We start from the raw sequence: 27016 nt of genomic DNA on the forward strand, positions 1-27016 counted from the left end.
GCTTTCCTCAAGGTAAGCACATTACTCAGATACAGATGTTGTAGTTCTTTGCCACAATGTTGATATGCTCTCATTTCTAAACCTGAATCTTCACATTCATATAATGCAGAGTCCTCAGACCAGCGTACGTAGACAAGAAGTTATGAGGTCATCAAAGTTTGTTTTTCCAGAATCCTCATTGGGTCTCATGCTTCATGTTATCAGGTTGATATTTGTTGGACAACAGAACAAAATGAGATGTTAAGCTTTCTGAGGAATTCATGTCATCCCTGAAGCATTTCTAAATTGTACCAATCCACTTCTTCATCTTCTTTGGCCAGTAGGATTGCATTTCATTTAGGCTTCTTTTTGCCTTCAGTTGTACATTCCATCAGGCATGGTTGCCTTCTGCTGTATTTGTATTGCTCCTTCACCTATTAAAAAAAAAAATGAACTGTAACAGTTGTTTCTAAGTTATGATTCCATGGCAAAATAAACATGGATGGATAGCTTGTGACCACATAGCTCATTGTAAGGTATTTGAACTGTTGAAAGGAGTACAGTTCATTCAGTTATACTAGACTTTATGGAACAGCTAATATTTCTTGGAAAACCATTGTGTGTCAAAATCACTTACCATCTGATGCAGTATGCAACAAACAATATTAGCCCTCATTACCATATGCTTAATTGTTTTATTTCATCCACTGGACACTTAGAGCAATAGTCATACTCACTCAAATGTGGTAGGGGTATCCATGACATTTGTAAATGAGCATAGCCAATGTGCAATTACTAGAGACCATTTACACTAATGAGCGATGCCTTAAATATAACGAGATGTAAATGAGAAATTGTATAAAGCGGTGTGAGCTAATAAAATGTTCTTGCAATTCATAATCCAATATCTGCACCATATGCACATCGTAGGGAAAAAGTTTTGCTTTGTCTCTGATATCTGCTTTGCAGTCCATGAACTTGCTACCATTGATCCCTTCAGTATATTTTTTAAGTATGCACAAGCACTAAAATTACACCAAAATAAAGTATTTTCCCCAAGAATCCCTTCAGTAGTCTGACCATGTATGTACAAGCACTAAACTGATGCAAAATGAATAATCTTCCCTAGTGAACACTTCAGTAGTTTGACCATGTATGCTCAAGCACTTAATAACACCAATGCCCACAGAATTCCTTTCGGTAGTTTTATTTCAGTAGTCTGACCATGTATGTACAACGATGTAATAAAACCAATGTCCTCAATGACCCTTTCAGTAGTTTCACCTCAGTACTCTGATCATATAAGAACAAGCACTTAATAATACCAGTGTCAGCAGTGATCACTTCAGCAGTCTGACCATGTATACACAAACTCTTCACTGACACCAAAAGTAATCGTTTTCCCAACAATCTCTTTGGTAATTTCACTTCTGTAGTCTGACCATGTATGCACAAGCACTTAATAACACCAATGTCACCAGTGTTCCCATCAGTAGGTTTAACTTCAAGCCTAAAATGCCTTGTTTCTATACTTCCAGTTCACACTTGTACTGCCTTATGCTGTCCAGACCTTTTCTGGGTCTGGCTTCTTTAACTAAGTGACTTACCAGATAATAATTAATCTAGGATATCCTGCAGTTGAGCAATTAATCTCTTGACACTTATTATTCATATTTTCTTATTTATGTTCATATTTTCATAACTGAGAAACCTACATTTTATTGAGGTGGAAGGTGTGAAACACCAATGTGAGACACAGGACAATTCACTGAAAGTGCAGGATTATATCACACTATACTGGAAATATTGCTTATTAATTATGAAAATAAGCAATATTTCCATATGTACTTAATACTTAAAAAAACTAGTGACTTACAAACTGCTGTATAACATTACATGAAACCATAGATGTTGTTGAAAACAGCTGTCTTTAATATTTGTATTGTAAATTGCACAGCTTGAGAGATATCCAGTATTATTTATATTGCTAGTTATTTAATTAAACATATGTTTTCATATTTCTGAAAATATCTCAATAACCATGCATTTATAGAGGAATGTCTTGTTGTCACGTGAAAGCTTATGTATGGTTAACAAAAATGTTCTAACAATGGCTCTCTAGGTTGTATAGTTTTCATGATATAAAAATATGTTTGTGAAAGTTTAGAAAAAATATAATTTGTGATTTGTGTGCATTATAATCTATTACAGTATTTATGGAAAAGACTATGAATACACTGACTATTATCACCGGAAAGAATATTTCTTACTGATGAAATTGCTATTTGTACAGTTTTAATAGGTTTTATTGTTCACAAAATATTTGTATTTGATTATTATCCTTTTTAAGTTTATTTTTCAGAAAATTCTCTGGCATGCAAGATGTGTGTAGGCGGCTAATGATGTGACATTCCACACTACAGAGGTGTTACTATGTTAATAACTTCAGTGTCTTTAGTGATCACTTCAGTAGTCTGACAATGTATGCACAAGTACATCACTGACATTAAAAGTAATCATTTTCCCCAATGGTCCTTTCAGTAGTTTCAGTTCAGTAGTCTGACCTTGAATGCGCAAGCACTTAATAATGCCAGTGTCCCCAGCAATCACTTTAGTAGTTTGACTATGATTGTAGAAGCACTTAATAACACCAATGTCCACAGCAATCACTGCAGTATTCTGACAATGTATGCTCAATCACTGAATAACACCATCACCAGTGATCACTTCAGTAGTCTGCTCATGTAGCACAATCACTGAATAACACCAACATCACCAGTGATCACTTCAGTAGTCTGATTATGTAGCACAAGCACTGAATAACACCATTCCCAGTGATCATGTCAGTAGTCTGATCATGTAGCACAAGCATTAAATAGCACCATCACCAGTGATCACTTCAGTAGTCTGATCATGTAGCACAAGCACTAAATAACACCAACATCCCCAGTGATCACTTCAGTAGTCTGATCATGTAGCACAATCACTGAATAACACCAACATCACCAGTGATCACTTCAGTAGTCTGATTATGTAGCACAAGCACTGAATAACACCATTCCCAGTGATCATGTCAGTAGTCTGATCATGTAGCACAAGCATTAAATAGCACCATCACCAGTGATCACTTCAGTAGTCTGATCATGCAGCTCAATCACTGAATAACACCATTCCCAGTGATCATGTCAGTAGTCTGATCATGTAGCACAAGCACTGAATAACACCAACATCCCCAGTGATCACTTCAGTAGTCTGATCATGTAGCACAAGCACTGAATAACACCAACATCCCCAGTGATCACTTCAGTAGTCTGATCATGTAGCACAAGCACTGAATAACACCAACATCCCCAGTGATCACTTCAGTAGTCTGATCATGCAGCTCAATCACTGAATAACACCATCACCAGTGATCACTTCAGAAGTCTGATCATGTAGCACAAGCACTGAATAACACCAACATCCCCAGTGATCACTTCAGTAGTCTGATCATGCAGCTCAATCACTGAATAACACCAACATCCCCAGTGATCACTTCAGTAGTCTGATCATGTAGCACAAGCACTGAATAACACCAACATCACCAGTGATCACTTCAGTAGTCTGATCATGTAGCACAAGCACTGAATAACACCAACATCACCAGTGATCACTTCAGTAGTCTGATCATGTAGCACAAGCACTGAATAACACCAACATCCCCAGTGATCACTTCAGTAGTCTGATCGATCATGCAGCTCAATCACTGAATAACACCATCACCAGTGATCACTTCAGTAGTCTGATCATGCAGCTCAATCACTGAATAACACCATCACCAGTGATCACTTCAGAAGTCTGATCATGTAGCACAAGCACTGAATAACACCAACATCCCCAGTGATCACTTCAGTAGTCTGATCATGTAGCACAAGCACTGAATAACACCAACATCCCCAGTGATCACTTCAGTAGTCTGATCGATCATGCAGCTCAATCACTGAATAACACCATCACCAGTGATCACTTCAGTAGTCTGATCATGCAGCTCAATCACTGAATAACACCATCACCAGTGATCACTTCAGAAGTCTGATCATGCAGCTCAATCACTGAATAACACCATCACCAGTGATCACTTCAGAAGTCTGATCATGCAGCTCAATCACTGAATAACACCATCACCAGTGATCACTTCAGAAGTCTGATCATGTAGCACAAGCACTGAATAACACCAACATCCCCAGTGATCACTTCAGTAGTCTGGTCATGTAGCACAAGCACTGAATAACACCAACATCCCCAGTGATCACTTCAGTAGTCTGATCATGTAGCACAAGCACTGAATAACACCAACATCCCCAGCGATCACTTCAGTAGTCTGATCATGTAGCACAAGCACTAAATAACACCAACATCCCCAGTGATCACTTCAGTAGTCTGATCATGTAGCACAAGCACTGAATAACACCAACATCCCCAGTGATCACTTCAGTAGTCTGATCATGTAGCACAAGCACTGAATAACACCAACATCCCCAGTGATCACTTCAGTAGTCTGGTCATGCAGCTCAATCACTGAATAACACCAACATCACCAGTGATCACTTCAGTAGTCTGATCATGTAGCACAAGCACTGAATAACACCAACATCCCCAGTGATCACTTCAGTAGTCTGGTCATGTAGCACAAGCACTGAATAACACCATCCCCAGTGATCACTTCAGTAGTCTGATCATGTAGCACAAGCACTGAATAACACCAACATCCCCAGTGATCACTTCAGTAGTCTGATCATGTAGCACAAGCACTGAATAACACCAACATCCCCAGTGATCACTTCAGTAGTCTGATCATGTAGCACAAGCACTGAATAACACCAACATCCCCAGTGATCACTTCAGTAGTCTGATCATGCAGCTCAATCACTGAATAACACCAACATCACCAGTGATCACTTCAGTAGTCTGATCATGTAGCACAAGCACTGAATAACACCAACATCCCCAGTGATCACTTCAGTAGTCTGGTCATGTAGCACAAGCACTGAATAACACCATCCCCAGTGATCACTTCAGTAGTCTGATCATGTAGCACAAGCACTGAATAACACCAACATCCCCAGTGATCACTTCAGTAGTCTGATCATGTAGCACAAGCACTGAATAACACCAACATCCCCAGTGATCACTTCAGTAGTCTGATCATGCAGCTCAATCACTGAATAACACCATCACCAGTGATCACTTCAGAAGTCTGATCATGTAGCACAAGCACTGAATAACACCAATGTTCCCAGGAATCCCTTCAGTAGTTTAACTTTAATAGTCTCACCATGTATGCACACACTCCTAATAATATCAGTATCCCCAGCGATCACTTCAGTAGTCTGACAATGTATGCACAGTCAAATGACACCAACATGTATCATTTCCCCCAACGATCCATTAAGTAGTTTGTTCATGTATGCACAAACACTATACTGACTCCAAAATGAATTATTTCTGCCAATGATCCCTTCAGTAGTTACCATTTATTGTGTATTCATGTGACCATGAATGCACAAGCACTGAAATTACACTGAAATAAATTATTTCCCCTGGTGATTCCTTCACTGGTTTGAGCATGTATGCAAAAGCACTCAGTTGACACCAAAATGAATTATTTCCTCCAATGATCCTTTTATGTATGTCCAAGCACTCATATGATACCAAAATGAATAACTTCTCCCAAGAATCCCTTTACTAGTTTCTCCATGTATGCACTAGCACTTCACTGACACCAAAATGAATAATTTCCCCAATGATCTCTTCAGTAAAATGACATCAGTATATTTTTTCCCAACAATCCCTTCAGTAGTTTGACCATGTTTGCACAAGCACGAAAATACAATAAAACAGACATTTCTTGAACTGAAATTAATAATCATTCCTTCTTTTAAAAGGTATAGTAATAAATATTAATTTTTCCCTTCCAGTCAGCGAATTAATTTGCTGCCTACCTCCCTTATTTCCCCCTGGTAAACTGATGCTTACTGGCATACGTTCATGGTCCAGTTATGCATTTTGTATGCAAATGAAGCTCTTTTAAATTTATCTCATTGCAATAACATACCAATGTGTAATACCTGTTATCCTCTTAATAGCTCTCCCCCTATCACTTATGCCTTTGCTTTAGAGAGGTGCGTTTACCAAAACATCTCTGCATTTCTGTAGTCAGCCTGAATAACCTTATTTGCATAAGGACATAGTGTCACTTTTCACAGATTACGGTTATGAACATACAGTGGGACTATGAATAGCCTTAATCTGCATCTCCCTATATTTTGTCCTGATTTTACCTTTTTATTCCAGGCTACCCATCATTTGTTTACTCATTTCCCCAACCAGAATGGCTAGATTACTTGTTTTGTTCATAGTCATTCTCATTCCAGTTTGTCAAAACTCCCCTATTCAGCTGATTTTAATTTAATTTTATTTTGTAGCACATTTTAGAGGTGCATAAGGTGTGCATGTGTGTGTGACATATACATACTTTGTAATCAGACCTCACTAGTCACAATAAAGATGAAAACTTTGTATGTACAATCACTGTCAATGAATGCGATCGATTTAAGTGCTCTTGGATTAAAGCCTTCTTTGTAATTTGCATGGCTTTTTATATCTGAAACAGAAAAGTAGACATTGCTTATTACTGCTATGTGTAACTTAGAGTTGATGAAGCTCTGACAAGGGCAAAAGCGCTCATCTCATTTTATCTTAAAACAACAAATACTGGCTTTTATCCTGTTTTATTATTTTTACTAAGATTGTAAAGCGATCTTTGACACGGATCTTACGTAAGAAGTTGTGACACTGGTTTATTTTAGTAATTTGCATGAAAATATCAACGAGTAATGGGTGCAGTAAAGTTTATGCCACCCACTCATATGCGTGCATGTATGTGTGTGTGTGTGTGTGTGTGTGTGTGTGTGTGTGTGTGTGTGTGTGTGTGTGTAAATAAGTCTGCCTATCTATCTATCTATCTATCTATCTATCTATCTATCTATCTATCTATCTATATATCCATCCATCTAAATGTCTGCCTGTCTGTCTTTTTGTTCACCTGTCTATGTGCGCGATTCAAAGATACAGACTGCACTGCATAAAGCCAGGGATGAGCACCACTACGTATTCTGAGACAACTGTATCATATATCAGGAGAAATGATAACTTACTGTACAGTAACTAGGCCACCGTTGAGCAGTAAATATGAAAAAGAATTACACAGAATTAGTAACAGTGTTAGCAGAAACCAAACACAGTTACACTGTACTAGTTCTGTCCACTTAAAGTGAGTTCCAGTGTAGTCACACAGGTGCACTAGGAGGAGAGAAGCCACTGTGATCCTGTCAGAATTATATTATTAATTTTCTGTGAATAATTGCTTGCACACACATGCAAATACACACATACACACACACAGTCTCTCTCTCTCTCTCTCTCTCACACACACACACACACACACACACACACACACACACACACACACACACACACACACACACACACACACACATGATTACAATGATTACATGTGGAAAAGTAAAAACAGGCTGCCATTTTGGCACATGAAAACTGATGCCATGCTGTTGTTGTAAACCATATGGATAAATATGCTGACATTCAAAGAGGGGCTTTACTGACTTTTGTAAACCAAATATGGGCTTACTACATAACAAGACTCCATGATTTTTTAACAACAGTCACTGAATATGATGTTTGACTGAGATGCTAATGATTACCAGCACACTAGAATGAGTAATGGGTGCAATAAAGTGTATGTCACCCACTCATGCATAATAGTATAGTCATAATTAGTGCCACTGCCCTGACATATAGTGCAAAATGGATCTGTCCATTGGAAATGAAGGGTATATATTGTATAAACAATTTTCTCTATATACTTTGAGCTGTATTTGGATTTAGTATGAATAGTGTTTGATGTTTTTGCAACATATTTTGTTAAAAGCTTGCCTCATGTGCAATTGTACAGTAGAGCACTCAGTGACACATGGCTGTGTAGCTTTACAATAATACTATGGCTCAAGCAACAACTGTGTTACTTGAAGTCAGAGCTGAAGTGCTGCTCTGCCGTTTATCTTACGCAGTGCATAACCCTACCCATAGAGACTACTGTGCTACTATGACAAGGGGTATTTAGTGTTCATAGGTTCATAGGTTCATAGGCAGATACTAGGCTATCTGCCCGAAGGCATTTATATGCCTAACCGGAATGAGTTGGCTTTCCCCACCCCCTTAGATTAGTTCCCTGTGCCTCTGTCCAGCAGAGCCATTGAAGTGATCCCTGGGGTAAACTTTCTGTTTCCCATCCACTCGTCAAGGTTTCTCTTGAAGAGGGTTAGTGAGGAGCTCTGCCTAATGTAGATTGGAATCTTGTTCCAGAGCATGAGAAGTCTCTGGGACAGGAATCTATCCCTCCAGCACGTCCTATTTATTGTTGTGGTGAGGTTTAGATCCCTGGAGTGTGTGGCTTGAGGGGATATGGTTTTCTTTACGTGGAGCATGTCCATCAATTCTGGGTTGGACATGGCCTTGTTTGTCAGGCAGAGATCACTTCTGAGTAGGCAGTATGCAACCGAGTACAGCTGGAGTTTCTTCAGTCGAGCTGCATAGGGCATCTGCTTGAGACCAGTGATCCTCTTGGTGAGGAACTTCTGTGGTCTTTCCAGTTGTTGCAGGTGTCTTCTAAGGTACATCCCAAATGGAGCATTGTACTCTATGACGGGTCTGATGAGTGATGTGTAGAGGGCCTAATGACCTCTTTTGATCTGGATGCAAACCCTTTTGTGATTAGGTGGCTCACATAGAAGGATTTTCTAACCACTTTGGCAATGTGATTATCAAAGGAGAGGTTACTATCTGCTTTGGTCCCCAGATCCCTTATTACATCTTCCGTATTTAGGGGGCTACCACCTATGTGGTAGTTTGTGGGTACTTTGTTTTTTCCAAAGGGGATGACTATGCAGTTTTTGGCATTTAGCTTGAGACAATGGTTTTGACACCAGGTATCTGTCTCAGTGAGACCCTTTTGGAAGATGTCTGTGTCAGCTGGAAAGTCAATTATAGCCCCTAGTTTGCAGTCGTCTGCAAACTTGGTGAGCCATAGTCCTTCTGTGCTTCCCTGTACCTCTGAGAAGTATACGCCTAACAGGAGGGGTCCTACGACTGAGCCCTGGGGAATGCCACTTGTAACAGGTTTAGAATCAGACCTAGCTCCTGCAACTCTTGCCATGTGGGTTCTGTCCATGAGCCAGTTGGCAACCCATCTCGTGACGTAGGGGTTTATGTTCAGGCTGGTGAGCTTGTCTATAATACCTGAGTGGGGAATGGTGTCAAAGGCTTTGCAAGGTCTAGGTAGGCTGTGTGGACCACCTTTCCCTCGTCTATAACCTTGGTAACTGTCTCAAAGAAGTCCACCAGGTTTAGGAGGCATGATCTGCCCTTAATAAAGCCAAACTGGGTTGGGTCCAGTGTTTGGAGGTTTCCAATGTCTCTGTTAATGAGATCCATGATTATGCACTCCATAGCTTTGCAGACCAAGCTAGTCAGGCTTATAGGGTGATAGTTCCCGGGGTCTGTTGTGGCTCCACCTTTGTGGAGCGGAATAACCGTTGCTGTGCGCCATTCTGTGGGCATATAGCCTGTGGAGAGGCTGAGTTTAAACAGTGTGTTTAGGTGAGGGGTTAGTTCATCTTTGAGCTCGTGTAGGATGCAGCCTGGGACACCGTCCAGTCCCATTGATGCTGTGTTTTTGGCTTTGGAAAGGGCTATTTTAACCTGCGTGTCTGTGATTTCAGGGGCACTACATTTTTCTGGCATAGTTATGGGCCCTTTTGGGGGTGATAGAGGGGGTGAAATTTGCACTGAACCTGTCTGCCAGGATGTTGGTTATATCAGTCGGTTCAGTGTATTTTGTGCCATTCTGCACTAACTCCGAGCAGATCTGAGAATTGCCAGTTAGATTCTTGACATAGCTAAAGAATGCCTTGTGGTTATCTTTGGAGTTCATGGCAATTTTTCTTTCGAAGCTAGCCTTGGATGATTTTATGAGGGAACGTAGTTTCTTGCTGATACTGATCAGGGATGTCTTCCCTTCTTGGGATTTTACTCTTTTCTGTACTAGTTTCCTCCTTCTATTGTATAGCTTGTTTATGGCAGGGATCCACCAGACTGGTTTCCTTTTCTTGGAGGAGTGAGTCTTGGTTTTGTTTGGGATAGCATGATCCATGCATTCTTGCTGGTGCCCGTAGAGTGCATTAGTAAAGGATTTTGCAGCTTGGACAGCATTATCCTTTAGCATGGGGGCTTTGAAACTTCCCACCTTCGTCTTAAGTAACGTGAAGTTTGCTTTTGAAAAGTTTTTTACAGTGGTTTCTTTGACCGGGGGTGGTGGCGGAATGTGGATATCCAGAGTGATTAGTTTATGGTCATATCTAAACAGCGAGGGGTTGACTTCCAGTGTGGAACACTGGTCGCCCATGTTGGTAATGACCAGGTCCAATATGTTGTCACCTCTGGTGGGGGTGTTAACCAGTTGATCCAGGGCATTTGAGTTTATAAATTCTAGGAAATGTTGGGCCAGAGAGTTCGTACTTGAGTAGTTCTCTCAGTTAATGTTTGGATAATTGAAATCACCTAATATCAGGGTGTTTGGTAGGACCTTTATGTTTTCCAGTGTTTCCAGGAAGGCGGAGTGGGGGTCCTGGGACATGGTGGGTGATCTGTAGCAAGCTATAATTTGAATAGCAGTTTTGCCCATTGTTAGTTGCATGTGGATGATCTCTGAAGCATCGTGCTGTGCCACTAACCTAAATTAGAATATGGCCTTTCTTGTTCTACATTTTGCTTACAACACCCACAGGTTACAATCAGCAGAGAACAACATTTGTAGATTTATATTTCCTGCTGACCCCCTACTCCATCCCTGCAAATCCATCTGCAACTGCTGTTATGATAATGACCGGTTTGTCTTGTTTCTGTTGTTTCTGCCCAAAATATGTCTATATATCTGCTTATGTTTATAAACCTACTCTATCTGTATTTAAGCTTTGTGCACTGAATGGAAACCAGCTTGTGTTCTCTTGTATGTAGTTGTTATTTTTCTATATATGCACATTGTAGAACTGTATACACGTCTCCTTAACCATAGGTCACAGCCGAAGGGGTCATTAGATCAGACCACTGATTAAGTAAATAAAAATGCAAAGTTAAACAATTTTCAAGAATCATTAAGTTAAAACAAGTTAAGATTCATAAAAGTGTTAAAAAAGAAAAAAATAAACATTAGAATAATACTTGGTTAGATGGAAGGAAGATAAAGTAGTTTGAAAAAAGTTAAAAATAACAGATTCAGCCAAAGGGAATGGTAAAGTGTCACAAGTGAATGGTAGTTAACAGGCAACATTGGGAGAGCACAGAAGGGAGTTATCGAAGGGATATTTAGCATGATGAAGCTGATGTAAGAAAGAGAAAATGACAGTAAAATAATTAAAGTGACTATAATGAAGCAGACAGTGAAGCTAACAGTGAAGGACATGACGTATCTTATTTATTCCACAGCAGCATTCTCATTTGTCTGTTAGATAACCTGATTGTGAGTTTGAATGAATGCTTAGCTAGGACTTGTCTAAATGAAGTTAGATACCTGCTCTACAGATTATCAGATACTTGACTCATTCACATAGCTGGTTTGGAAGGGGTGGGGGTTGCTATGCTGGTGGATAAGAAGTGAAGAGTTTGATATAAGGAATGGCATTTCAAGACAATCTGCAGTTTAAGATGTTTAGCAGATTGAAGTAAAGATTTAAGGCAGTTTTAGTTGGTGCATGGAAAGAAGTTGTTTAAACTCAAGCAGTTTTTAGGTCTAAGTTGTTCACTTGTGATGGATATCCTGCAAAATTTGATAGTTGTTGATATGTTTTCTCCAGCTAATGTAAGTAAACATAACACAGGTGTAAGGAAGGAAAGGAAGTTAATTGTTTTGGAAGGTTGAAGGATGAGTAAAGTTTAAGTTCTGTTAAATGGTTTTAGTCTATGAGAACTGCCTTGATAATTTGTTCTTTAAATTTCTTTTTTTTTCTCTTTTTCTTAAAGAAACAATCAATAGTACTGATATCGCCCATTCAAAATAATGGTTCATTACTCTTTTATATAAACAATATAATATAATAACACACTGTATGCCTTAATTAAATTATTGATAACATGAGTATTCAGGATCCAAGCCAACAAGCAACATCCCTCCTGCATAAGGAAACAGTAATGGAGAACATCAATATCTGTGCTGTGACTGAAACCTGGTTCAAGGCTCCCGAGAGCACCCCGGCACTATCAGGCTTTACCTCTTATCATGCGTTCCGGCCCCAAAATCCGGACAACACCAAGAAAGGAGGGGGGGTGTCTATATTCATCAAGAACACCCACACCTCAAGGTTGGTGGCAACGCACGATGCATCGGAGACCATCCAGGTGCAACTAACCATAGGCAAGACTGCTCTGCAATTTGTAGCATGTTACAGGCCACCCTCTCAATCTCAGGAACCTCACATAGCTTTCCTGAAAACACTGGAGGGGATAAATGTATCTCCTAACACCATCATACTAGGTGATTTCAACTACCCGAATATAGACTGGGATCACTACTCTAGCCCCAACAATCTAGCCCAAAGGTTCCTAGAGTTCACAAACTCAAATGCCATGGAACAACTAGTCACCATTCCCACAAGAGGAGATAACATACTAGATCTCATCATCATGAACATGGGGTCACAATGTTCAAAACCGGAAGTATACCCTTCACTGGTGAGATCAGACCATAAACTAATCTCACTGGAAGTCCACATCCCGCCCCCACCTGAGATAAAAAAGACCACAGTGAAGAACTTCTCAAAAGCCGACTTCACACTTCTAAAGGCTAGTGTGGTCTCTTTTATGGCCCCCGAGACTGCGGAAACCATTACTCAAGCCGCTGAATCACTTACAAATGCCTTCTACCAGCACCTACAGGACTGCATGGATCAGGCAATCCCAAACAAAACAAAGACCCTGTGTACCAAAGGCAAGCGTCCAGTTTGGTGGACCCCAGCCATAAACAAGCTCTACAACAAAAGGAGGAAGCTACTACAAGATAGAGCAAAATCCTTAAAAGGGAAAACACCCTTGATCATTATAAGTAAAAAATTAAGATCTCTCATAAAATCATCCAAGGCAAATTTTGAGAGAAAAGTCGCCAAGGACTCAAAGGACAATCATAAAGCCTTCTTTAACTATGTTAGAAACCTGGGAGGAAACTCCCAGATATGCTCAGAATTAGTTCAAAATGATGTAAAAATTACTGATCCTACGGACATTGCCAACATACTGGCTTACAGGTTCAGTGCAAACTTCTCCCCCCCCCTCCCCCCCAAAAGGTGAGATATCTATACCAGAGAATTATAGCCCCCCAAACATCTCAAACGCTCAGGTGAGAACTGCTCTCTCCAAGGCAAAAAACACAGCATCCATGGGACCAGATGGTGTCCCCGGATGTGTGCTCCACAAACTCAATGAGGAATTAAACCCGCAGTTAGGGCAGCTGTTTAATCTTAGCCTCACCTCAGGATACGTGCCTAAGGAGTGGCGTACGGCAACTGTGGTCCCACTTCACAAAGGAGGTGCCTCCACCGACCCGGGAAATTACCATCCCATCAGCTTGACAAGCTTGATCTGCAAAGCTATGGAGAGGATCATAATGGAACTCATAAATAAAGACATAGGAGACTTGCAGACTTTGGATCCGACCTAGTTTGGCTTTGTCAAGGGCAGATCATGCCTTTTAAACCTGGTGGACTTTTTCGAAACAGTCACCAAGGCCATTGATGAGGGAAAGGCAGTCCACACAGCCTACCTTGACCTGGCAAAGGCTTTCGACACAATACCCCACTCAGGTATCATTGAAAAACTCATCAGCTTAAATGTAAACCCATACGTCACAAGATGGGTTGCAAATTGGCTAAGTGACAGAACCCACAGGGTCAGAGTCGCTGGCGCCATGTCAGACTCAAAGCCTGTCACAAGTGGTGTCCCACAGGGCTCAGTCCTGGGCCCTCTCCTGTTCGGCATCTACTTTTCAGAAGTATAAACAAACACAGGAGGATTATGGCTGACAAAATTTGCAGATGACTGCAAACTGGGCGCCATAGTTGAGAACACATCTGACACAGATATCCTTCAGAAGGGTCTTATAGAAACGGAAAACTGGTGCCAGAACCATGGCCTAAAGTTAAACGCCAAAAAATGCATAGTCATACCCTTCGGGAAAAACAAGGTTACCCCTAGCTACCATACAGGCGGCAACCACTAAGCACAGAAGAGTTTATCAGGGATCTGGGTACCCAGGTTGACAGTAACCTTTCATTTGATACTCACGTTGCCAAAGTAGTTAGGAAGACCTTCTACATTGCCCACCTGATCATGAAGGGATTCACATCTAGATCAAGGGAAGTCATCGTCCCCCTGTACTCATCACTCATCAGGCCAATGATAGAGTACAATGCCCCATTCGGAATGTATCTGACACGACACCTGCAGCAACTGGAAAGGCCCCAAAAGTTCCTCACCAAAAGGATAAAGGGTCTCAAAAATATGTCCTATGCTGCCCGACTGAAGGAACTTCAGCTCTACTCAGTCGCTTACCGTCTGCTCAGAGGTGACCTGTGCCTGACATACAAGGCCATGTCCAACCCAGAATTGATGAACATGCTTTACCTCCAAAAATCTAGATCCCTCAGAACTACAAGGGCGGGAGACTTAAACCTTGACACGGTTATTAATAGGACCTGCTGGAGGGACAGATTCATCACCCAGAGACTCCCTATGCTGTGGAACAAAATCCCAGTACATGTGAGGCAGAGCACCTCGCTGGCTTTATTCAAGAGAAATCTTGACCAATGGATGGGAGATCGCAGATATACCCCAGGGATTATATCAGTGTCACTGCTTGACAGAGGCACAGCAAAATAATGGGCATAGTATCCTCCAAACTAAAGGGGTGGCGAAAGCCACAAAACTCTGGCTAGGCTTATAAATGCCCTTGGGCAGATAGCCTAGTATGAACCTATGAAGCTATGTAAGAAATCTATCAACATGAAATATGATAAGACGTCTCATACAATATTATCTTAAATGACTTTGATATCCAAAAGAGAATGGTCTTCCTAACTTGTCATACAAATGCCTACCACATAATCATTCTTATGTTAGCCCACCCAAACATGACAGCATGGATTCTCTTTATAATCTCAAATATATCGAATTTCAGTATTTCAAAACTAGAAAGTCGAATGTTCAAAATGCCGAAACCTCAAATCCGCGAAATTAAAAATCTTGAATGTAAACACAGCATACAGCACACAACACATACATCATCCGACCCACACAACAACAAACAAACAAAACATACACAAACACAAAAACACAAATAAATAAACCTACACTACAAATAAGCAGGGGGGCAAGCACCACTCCCCCCGCTACTTATATATACTAACTCTGAGATCGCACCAAACTGAAAAAGACGGCAAACTCACCACTAGACACTCTACAGTCCCCTCGCATACGCACACATCACATATATACAAACGCCACTACTTTTAACACTTAAACAGTCATACTTTTACCTGCCTACCCTAACCCACACCTACAACTTCCAAACACACTCACATACACTCAAACACCTACCCAAAACCCTTACAAAATAGTCACTTATCTGAAATTCTAGCCAAATCCACACACTAAATCATACACCATGCACACAGTACATCCCACATCATGTACCGGAACACCAAAACTGTGAATTCGACATTTCTGGATTCGCTGTTATGAAGTTTTGCTATTTTTCAAAATTCTAATTTATGGTCTCGAAATACTGTAATTTGATATTTCAGTATTTCGAGATTATAAAGTGAAACCCACAGCACACACTGTGCATTATCTCAGTCCTTTGTTTTATTCAGGGCAACACTAATGGATGTTTTACTCTGGGGTACCATTATGAATCAAAGTGTTCTACATATTGAACCCTAGCTCTCTCCCACTCCTTTGTTGTCACTTTTTACCCACCCTGCCATAAACTGGACCTTCTCTCTGTCTGGTCTGCTTCATTCAGGACCACTTTCTTTCACCCCAACTAAACATATTAGCCAGCTTCCCTCTACTGTCATGTCATAAACATTTGCCCATAATGCCATCATCTCTTTCCATAGCCCCCCCATATTAGCACGGTAAGAGCACATATGTAAGTTGTCAGCATTCTCCCACCCATAATTCCAGCAGCTAACTCTGCATCACAACTTCTCACCTTTAACCCCTTGTTGCATTATGTACCAGTGATATAAAAGCCTAAGCTGCAGGTTGTTTACCAGTCCAACCAACTGTAGCTTTTTAACTACCCACAAAATTTCATTCCACTCCTTGGGCCTACTTTGCAACTTGCTGTCTTTTCTCAATCTGTTCTACAGTTTGAGTATTTCTTCCTTTCTGTGCATCACACTCTCTTAATCCCTATAAATCATCCTATCCTCCCCATTTTCAGCTGAAACCATCCTTGCTTATTCACCAAAAGCCTTCCTTCCTACTTATTTTTGTTGAACCCTGTATCCCAGTCATTTAGAGCTGGGTCAATACTGCTGTACTTTCTGGCCAATTTTCTGTGCTTAGCCAACACATATCCTTCAGGTCCCAGCAATTCATAAAACTTCCTTTATTCATGCCACTTTTTAAATCTATGACATACCAAAGCCCATTTATATGCCACTCCCTAGCCCTGTCATTAAAAACCCTATTAATTTCACCTTTTAATGCACTCCCAATGCTACACTTGACCTGATGTCTTCACCAATCCTATAGACATACTTCTTTCAAATCTTCCAGACAATGCAGCTTTACTTTGCTTCTTACACTCATCCCATTCTACCCACCTTTCCTTACCTAATTGCGATGTGACTCAGTCACTGTGTTATAATTATGGTAAATGTATGTCTCCTGAAATCAATCATTTGCCACTGCCCAGCCCTCTTATGAATTCTAAATCTTCCCTTACTGATCCTACTTCTTCCACCTGCTTAACATACCTATTGTCTGTTTTCTGAATATTAGATATTGCTTTATCATTTACACATACCCCAATATGTCTTAGCAGGTATATTGTTGCCATTTCAACATTTCAATCCTTCCTCTTAATAGGTTCATAGGTTTGTATTAGGCTATCGCTCACCATGTCCTTTATAAGCCTAGCCGTGCAAGACAAACCCAGTTTTGTCCTCAAGTACATTGGATACCTATATGGTAGGGATACGCTACTAAAGAATAGCTAAGGGTTATGTGGGTGGATGTAAGTTTGAGATTAGTCAACTTATTGTTGGCCTCTTTCAGTCAGAGATATGGGGGTCATTCTGGGTGTGAATTTATGATTTCCCATCCAATGATCAAGGTTTCACTTGAGAAAGGTCAGGGATGAACTCCACTTCATGTGGGGATCCTTTGAGGCACATATTGGTTTCTCAGGCATGTTTCATTTATGTTGCAAGATCTAATGTTCCTGGTGCCATTTGTTTTGTAGAAGTACAAGAGGTCCATCAGAGCTGGATCTGAGGATGCCTTATATGCCAGGAAGAAATCACCCCTCAGTAATTTGCAGTAGACTGAGTAAAGAGATAGGGCCTTAAGGTGATCTGCATAGAACAGGTGATGCAGACATTGGATTCTCCTGGTAAGAAAACATTGGCAGTGTTCCAACTGTTGCATGTGCCTGGTTAGGTGCATGCCAAACAGGACACTGTATTCGATAATGGGCCTGCTAAGGGCTGAGTAGAGTAGTACTGCAACTGCCTTGGACCTGGATGTCATACACTTGCTTATAAGCTGGGTGAACTTCAATGATTTTCTTGTTATCTTGGCTATGTGTTGGTTGATGGCCAAATTACTATCGACATATGTTCCCAAATCCCTAACAACCCGGCCAACTCTTAGGGGTGTTTTATCAATGAAGTCATTAGATTGTTGATAGCTGAGGGATGGAAGAGATTTCACAGGGGGTAGTAGGATGAGGGGGGTGAAGTTAGAGCTAAATTTTACAGCTAGAAGGTCTGCTATTCCACCCTGATCAGTGAAGGTTGTGACATTTACTACCAGTTCTGCACAGTGCTGTGTGCTACTTTTAAGACTCCTGATATAGCTGAAGAAAACTTTGTGATTGTGTTTAGATTGAGAGGCTATCCTAACCTCATAATTGGTCTTGTTGAACTTTATTAGACCTCTTAGTTTCTTATTTATTCAAATCAGAGGGCTCTTGTCTCTGGGAGAGTTGCTCTTTCTGATTTTGGCCATAACTTTTTTCTTTTATTACATACCCAGTTAAGGTTAGAATTCCACCAGTGGGGTTTGTTTTTGGTGTTAAATCAGAGTTTGCTTCTGGTAGGTACAGCAGACTTGATGCAGCCATTTACATGTTTGTACAGGATTTCTGTGAACAATTATGCAGAGGCAGCTGTGTTTTCAGGGTTTGCAGAAGCCTTGAATTTTGACAAACTGTCACTTTACAGGATGTAGTTAGCTTTAGAATAGTTCTTAACTGCTACTAGTTTAGTTGGGTTTTCCGGGTTTATTTTTATTTCGACAGAGACAGCTTTGTAACTTTACCTCTCCTATGAGGATGTGACATGTGTGTATGTGTGTGTGTGTGGGGGGCTGTTCAGTGTAACTCTCTCTTGGTGAGTACCAGGTCTGTTATGTTTGACCCATAGCTGGAGTGCATCCGATCTGGTCCTGGGTGTTTGCGATGACTCCCTAAACTTCCTGGGACATTCATCCAACATACTTTTCACCCTTCATTTCAGTTTTTACTAGTTCACATACTTAGTCTACTTCATGACTACACCTCAATGGCCAAAGACTCTCACTGCCCTATGAGTAGGAGAGGTTGAGCTAGCAGGCTGTATGATTCTGATCACCAGTGGCTTCTTTGGAAAAACAAAGCCTTAATTCTGCACCTACATTTTTTAAATAGTCCAGTGCCCCATTCTATTTATATCCTATAAAAAAAATCATACAGTTTGCTGTGAACATATTAAGATAACTCCCCCTTCTTGTCCCACACCACCAATAGAGAACTAACTCAAAGAGAGGAGACATCCTCGTAGAGTACCCCAACCAAGTTTTACCTAGCCAGACATGCATGTGTTGACCATAAGTTTTACCCATGGACTGTTAGATAAAGTCTTAATACCCTGCAAAATCTGATTTCACCAACTACTTGCCTTATATAACTAATTATGCCAAGCATGTTTTGTACATTTATTAGTACTACCTCACCCTTCTCCTTCCTTCTCCCTCCCAGTCCATGTAATAAAGATAAATAGCAGCCTGTAGTGACCAGCAGATTACATAACCTTAAGAAAACCCACCTGGGCATTCTCATCTACCATATACAATCTTTTGGCCTGTCTACCATCCAAGACTCTTGCAAATAATTTAATGTCAGCATTGCATAATGATCTCAGTCTAAAAATTAACCAGATCTTATAAGTCTCCCATACATTTGGAAATGACTATCAGTGTTACTTCTGTCATAGTCTTTAGGACCTCCCAGATGTCCATTATATAATTATAGACCATGCTTAAAGTACCTTCTAGCTCTAAAAACACCAGTTTATACAAAAGCACAGGAAAGCCATTTCCCCTCCTCATACAGTGAATTATTGTCAAAGCTCCCCCAGCCTTCATTGTAAAGCTGCTTGGTCCTCCTGCTTAATACACTGCTCTTTCCATTCCACCATCATATCTCCCAGCACTCCTGCCTCTTTAGATAAGCTCCAATAGAATTATTTTAATACCTACCTAATATCCTGGCTCGTAATGATTCACTCCATTTGGAATCCTTTGATTCTCTAACACCTGCCTATTTGCTCTGTCCCTTAAGTTCCTACAACAATAATTTAAGATCCACTTTACCTTCAGCCCACCAATTAGATCCCCTCAGCTCTGTCTAACTTGTCGTTCATTCCTTATTCTCCTTCAGGTCCTTTTTTAACTCCCTGATCATCTCTCTTAAAGGAAAAGAGCCATCCTGTTCCACCAAAGTATTCTTTAATATTTAACTTGCCCTGAATAAGAAATAATACTTCCACTAAACTGATTTCTGCAGTAAGGTTTATGTTGTAAAAAATTGGGAATGGGAAGCTGGATCCAGTAGTGTATTTATTTTATCAGCAAAGCATGCCTTTTGTTTTTATCCATTTAAATAGAGCTGGAAACCAGCTAGTCAGCTCTGCATGAGACCACAATTATGTCACAGTCCTTCATTGACTTCCATAGTAGAAAGGACAGAAAAATTATTGTAGACATTTTTGATTGTTGAACAACCCTGGTAGTAGCAGAGTATTATATAGAGAGTAAATTGAAGACATTCCAGTACTGAATCCTGGCAAATTTCCAGAGGCACTTGCAGGCACTGAGATGGAATCTTTCCAGGTGGGTGACTAGGCTCTTCTTTTAAGACTGCACTGAAGTCATTAGACAGCACAAGTACATGTGCTTAGTGTGCATATCTGAGCAAAGAAATGCAGGAAGAGATAATACCTACCTCAGCAAGGTGATTTAGTAGGATGTGATGCCTACCTCAGCAAGGACGTTTATTAGGAGGTGATGCATACTGTAGCAAGGGGATTTAGTAGAAGGTGACATCTTCCTCAGTAAGGTGATTAAGCAGGAGGTGATGCCTTCCCCAAGCAAGGAAGTATAGTAGGAGATAATGCTTAACTCAACAAGACTGATTTAGTAGGTGATGATGCCTAACTCAGCAAGGAAATTTTGAAGGAGGTTGTATGTACATCAACAAGTTGATTTAGTATCAGACGATGTATAATACATCAAAGTGATTTAATAGGAGGTGATACCTTCCTCAGCAAGGAGATTTAGTTGCAGGTCATGTGTACCTCACCAAGGTGATTTATTAGGAGGTGACACTTAACTTAGAAAGATTATTTAGTAGGTGGTGATGGCTAATGGTCCCATGCAGAGGTCAAGTAAGAGTCTCTGACAACTCCCCCTAGGATCAGTGAGTATGAAGGGTTTATAATCAGAATTGATACAGCTAATGCTAATTGTGCCTGAGTATCAAGCTTAATATGTGACTGAAGGATGTCAAGGAAGCTGAAATGTAAGGTGTACAAAACAGTGGTGCAACCAATATTTCTGAACGGCACATAAATGTGGATAGTGAAGGCAAAGCAGCTAAGGAATTTTGAAGTGATGAAAATGAAGTTCCTGAGATGGGTAATACATTGTGGGATAGACAAAAAAATGCAGACATCAATAAAAAAACCCAAACGAACCCCATGTACAGAGTAGGTCAAGGAGGACAGATTACTATAGTTTTGGTTACATGTACAGAAAAACAGAAGATGAAGTGATAAAGAAGATTTTTAAGAGATAGGAAAAAAGCAAGTAGTTGTTGATGTCCAACCAAAAGATGTCTGGAATCCATGAAAAAAGGCCTGTAACAGTTAGACATGACCATGAAAGAAGATAGGAAAGTACCTCTCAATCAAGAGGGCTGCTGACTGTTGATATAGTACCCGACATTGTGTAAAAAGGTAACGGGAGATGATTAAGATGAGTCATATGGAAGAGTGAAGTCTTGGTACCATTATATAGAAGACATCCATGCTGACTACCAGAAAGAACCTTATTTCAGATTCTTAGTGATTTAAAGGTGAATGCATGCCTTTAGAAAGAGGGAATGACAATCAGCCTGAAGTTGGTATTAACATTTATAGGACCAACTTCATGTAGCGTTGTTATTAAAGCTACTTTCCAAATACTGAGAACATTGTTTTCAGTGATACTTCTGTTCACTAGGACGGTAACTGGATTAGCAACAATTGCTGTGGCCAGTTTCAAGGACTTGGGGGAATTATCTTTCGATGGACTACAGTGGACTTTAGAGAGAAACTTCTGGATAAACCTGGTTTGAGCTTTAAAGGATTTGCTGACTGTTACTTGGAGGAAGTGAGTAATTGGCAGTCAGAGAGGTACTGAGTACAATCCTGGAATGTCTGTGGATGGGGGGGGGGGGTTGGGATTGGGAAGTATAGTATTAAAGAAAGCAGTAAACTGTTTGAGCATATAATAATGAGGAGTTGGTATGGCTTGTTTACATTGAGTATGGGATGAGGATTTCATGTCAGAATGCAGAAATTATGGTTCTGTTAGGATTGTTTTCATTTTCTTTCTGTCTTTGAGCATAAACTTAACTTTATCTCAGATTTCCCAACAGTTATCCAGGACCAGAGAACTTGAAAGTTTCATGGTAGTTTTTGTGCAGCCTGCTCCTTTACATAATAAGGGCCTTGCACACAGGTATGATCCAAGGTGAACATTGGTGCATTATCCTTAATTCTGTAGAGCTTGAGAGAGGCCTTGCTGCTAATAAAAGAAAGAAAGAAATGTGATATTCAGGTAATCAACTGAAGTGTCCAAATCAAGCCAGTGGAGAGCATTTAAATTAATATTCATTTTTTTTCCTCAATTTTTTTTTATTTTCAATTAAAATAACATTTACATAATATTTTAAATATAATTTTAAACAACTATATACAATATTTACACTGGCCTGCCTTTCAGTTATATACACTGTATGTTATTAAATACAGAATTAACAGATCAGTTATCAAAGATACAATATTGATTATTGCAGAGTGGCCAACAAAGATATAACTTTCTTCCAAGGATTATTTACCAATGGCCTGTTATAGATTTGTAGTTCTTTGATTTTTATTTCCATCGATGAAATTGTCTCCAGTAAAGTGTAGAATTCTTCTAAGGTCGGGGGTGTATTTGAATTCCACCTTCTGGTTACTCATTTCCTATTATAGCAAGTATTATCCATAACAAATACATATTTGTCTTATTCAGGTAGGGACCTTCATTTACATTTAGTATAATCAATACTTTAGTTAAGGTAAAGGATTCATTAAATAAAGCTTGTAAAAAATGATTGATTTCATTCCAATATGATTTAATTTTGTTACATTCATAAAAAATATGAATCCAGTTTGCTTTATTTGACTTTTCACACCTCCAGCAAAAACCATTTGTAGTAGTATTGATCTTTTTAATTCTATCTGATGTTAAAAATGCTATATGTAAGTATTTCCAGTTAAATATTTTCCAGTGCTGTGTGTTAGAGGTGTTAGTAACTGATAGTAAGATGTTAATTTTAATTTCTTCTATTAACTGTAGTGACTGACCTTTTGTTAAGAACTACCAGTATGATGGCTTGGGAATTGTTTTATGTGTTATTAACTCTTTATATAGATTTGAAATGGAATTTTTCTTTTCACAACTATTATATATAAATTCATACAGAAAACTTATTAGATTTGGAATATCTTTAAATGAGGAATTATTAATTAATTTGCATAAATCTTGAGTGTACATTAGAATGCTTTGCAAGGTTAACCAGTCCTGTGTTGGAATATTATAAGCAGTTTTTATCATATACATATCTAAAACATTTAATTTATTTACACGTTGAAACCAGCATAAAAATCCATTTTGTTCCCAGGAGGTTATTGTTTCCCTATATATTTTGTGAGGAAAGTTCTTAGTGATGGTAAATGGAGTTAAAAGGTCAAACCAAAGTTTTAGATCTATGTTTGCATTGATAAGTTTCCTAAAGGAATTGATGTAATGATTAATTAGTGTTGTTTTAGAAGGTTTTGTTATATTATATTGTATACTTATGCATAGCATGTACCAAGGTTTGTTTGATTTGTTGTTGTTGTGTCTTTTGGCTTTTCCCGGTTAGCGGTCGCCACAGCGGAACTCTGGTCCGCTAATGATTGGCAGTAGATTTTTACGTGCCGAGTTGCCAGCCCTGACACACAACCTTCAACAAAGGTACGCCCATTCACGCATGTCTCCACACAGAAGACACTCTAGCTGAGAATCGAACAGGACAACATCTTACTGTGAGGTGACAATGCTACTGGGAAGTTCAATCCTCCTTGTTTCCAGGGCCTAATGTGATGGGTTAGAGCTACTCTATTCTTTTTGGGATACCATACAAATTTTATTAAACATGAGTTTATTTATTTAAGAGTGTGTCTTTGAGGAATTAACTGTATTGCTAATGCTACATATAGTATTTTTGGCAATGAGACCATTTTTATTAATTGCAGTCTGTCTTCAAAAGTTAATATAATTTTGTTCCACTTTTCTATATATAGTTTTATTGTTTTAATAATGTTTTTATAATTTGTTAATATTGTTTTGTTTATATTTTTGCATAACACTATTCCTAAATAATTTAGTGTAAGTTCTTGTTTTCCTATGATGGATTTATCTGTAACTTGTAGATCTTTTTTCTTATTTAAAAATAGAAATTTTGATTTTGATCTATTAAAGTGTAGACCTGAAATCTTATAAAAATTCTCCATTACTTCTTCTAGCTCTCCTAATGACTCTTTGGAGTTTGATAGGATTATTTTATTTATTTATGTCAGTTTGATTACCGGGGAGGTCCACTGGGCGTTGGTAGCCCATTTTCAGTGAAGGCCCGGGGAGAAAAGCTCCAAAATAAGAAATTATTACAGTTCAAATATTTTGATTACAAAGGTAATATCAATGTACATGCAAAGTTATAGGAACTCTGAAATACAAAAATAATTTCAATGAACATGCAAAGTCATAGGCACTCAGAATTACAAATATAAGGTAGTTACATAGGGAATATTAATGAACATGCAAAGTCATAGGCACTCTGAATTACAAAAATAATTACAAAGAACATTCATAGTCATAGGCAGTCTGAATTACAAATATCAGGTAGTTTCAATTTTGTTTAGGGAGAAAGGGAACCCATGATGAGTATTGTTTACTATGTAGTTCACTAGGTGTAATACTTTTAGAAGGGAATAGGAGGAAGAATAGGAGGGGGTTAGTCAGGGGCAAATGGAGTAGACAGTTTAGGATTTGTAGGCTGAAGAGTGCAGTTGCAGATTCTGTTATGATAGAGGTAGGAATGAAGCTGAGTTTTGAAGTTATTTAGGTTGGAACATGTCCTAAGTGACAAGGGCAGGGCATTCCATTTTTTAGCAAGTGTAAAGGATAAGAGAAGCTGACCAGCAGGGTGCTGGGGTTTTTGAACTGTAATCAGGTTGTGTTGAGAAGATCTAAGTGGTCTGAGGGGGGTATAAGGGTGCAGAATATTAGAAAGGGCAGGGCATTTAGAGGGGTGTAGAAGTAGTTTGAAGGCTGTGGTGAGTTGGATGAGGTTAAGTTGATTGGGAAGTTTAAGCCAGTTTAGGGAGTGAAGGGAGGAGCAGTGATGAGAAGAGGATTTGGTGTTAGTGGCAAATCTAGCGAGTTTGTTGTAGCATAGTTTGGTGTTAGTGGCAAATCTAGCGAGTTTGTTGTAGCATAGCTCTAGTTTGGTGGCAAGAGAAGATGAAAGATTAGTGAGCAGGGGGGCACCGTATAGGAGGGTAGGAAGGAGGAAGGTAGAGGCAAGGGTTGCCCTGGAATGAGGGGAGAGGAAGTGGTTGTTTCTGTAAAGTAGGCCTAGTTTTATGTGTGTTTTTTTGATGTTCAGTTGGATATGGGAATTAAATTTGAGTTGATCGTCGATTGTGACACCAAGAAGTTTGGAGGAGGGTACGATTTCGATAGGGGAGTTATTGAGGCTGGAGATTTGGAATGACTTTTTGTCAAGAGAGGAGGATCTAGAGGGAGAGAAAAGGAGAATCTTAGTTTTATTGGCATTTAGGGAGAGGTGATTTTGTAGCATCCAGTTTTCAGTGGTTGAGAAGGCACTTTGGGCTAAGGCTTGGAGGTCTGTTAGGTTTGGGGTGGAGCAGATTAATGTTGAATCATCCGCATATTGTACAATAGTTGTGTTGGGGATGGCCTTATGGAAGTCATTTATGAAGATATTGAATAGTAGTGGGCCGAGTATAGAACCTTGAGGTACTCCAGTAGGGGTAGGAAGAAAAGTAGAGGTTGCTTGGCCCCATTTTACTGCTTGGGATCTGTTAGAAAGGTAGCTGGAAAACCAGGAAAGGGATTCTGAGCCAAGGATGAGATTTGATAGGTGACTTAGTAGGTGTGTGTGAGAGATGGTATCGAAAGCTTTTGATAAATCTAGAAGGACAGTAGATACTATGTTACCGGAATCACGAGCAGAGTTGACTGAGTGCAAAAAGGAGAGAAGGGCAGTGTTAGTACTGTGTCCTGGGCGGAAGCCGTGTTGGGTAGGAGAGAGAAGTTGGTGTTGGGTGAGGAATGGCAGAAGTTGTAAATGGATACATTTTTCTAGGATTTTGGATATAGGGGAGAGAATGGCAATAGGGCGGAAATTTGTGACTGTACAGTTTTTGCCACCTTTGTGGAGAGGTAGGATGAAAGCGGTACGCCATAGTTTGGGAATGTAGGATTCAAGTAAAGACCTATTGATTAGGATGCTGATGGGAAGAGCAATAGAGTCAGAAGCAATTTTTAGGAAGGCAGATGGGATGTTATCAGGGGCATTGGAGCAGGGCTTTAGTTTATGAAGGAGTTTCTTTATTTGGTCAGTAGATACTGGTTTTAGTTTTAAAGAGGGTGGGTAAGAACAGTTTGAGGAAGATAGAATAGTGGCGGGAGATAGATGATTGTTAGGAAATGTTTTAGTCAGTTCAGCAATGGAAGAGGTGAAGAAGGAATTAAATAGTGAGGCTATTTCGAGGTCTGTTTTACTGGTGTCTGGACAAGGGTTGTTTTTAGTGCCAGGTCTGAGGAATGAATTGATGGAATTCCAGAATTGTTTGGGGTTTCTAGCATGGTTTTCTTGAAGTTGGATGTAGTAAGATTTTTTGTCTTTAATGATTTGTTTCTTGGTGAGGTTTCTTAATTGCTTGTACTTAAGGAGTATTTCAGGTTGTTTGAGTTTATGGTAGGTTTTCCAGGTTTTATCTCTTAG

At 39.6% G+C, this 27016-nt stretch overlaps 1 long non-coding RNA gene across 1 annotated transcript in view; it reads right to left on the reverse strand.

Moving 5' to 3' along the window:
• The window catches only part of LOC122802749, a 1061850-nt gene that overhangs the window by 213 nt on the left and 1034621 nt on the right, over positions 1-27016 (reverse strand). The window contains exon 3 of the long non-coding RNA XR_006364973.1: positions 1-413. This exon is cut by the window's left edge and continues 213 nt beyond it. This is a non-coding gene — a long non-coding RNA (uncharacterized LOC122802749). The remainder of the gene's footprint in view (positions 414-27016) is intronic.

Source organism: Protopterus annectens, chromosome 5.part0 (assembly GCF_019279795.1).
Source record: "Protopterus annectens isolate FY-2018-M chromosome 5.part0, PAN1.0, whole genome shotgun sequence".
Lineage (NCBI taxonomy): Eukaryota > Metazoa > Chordata > Ceratodontiformes > Protopteridae > Protopterus > Protopterus annectens.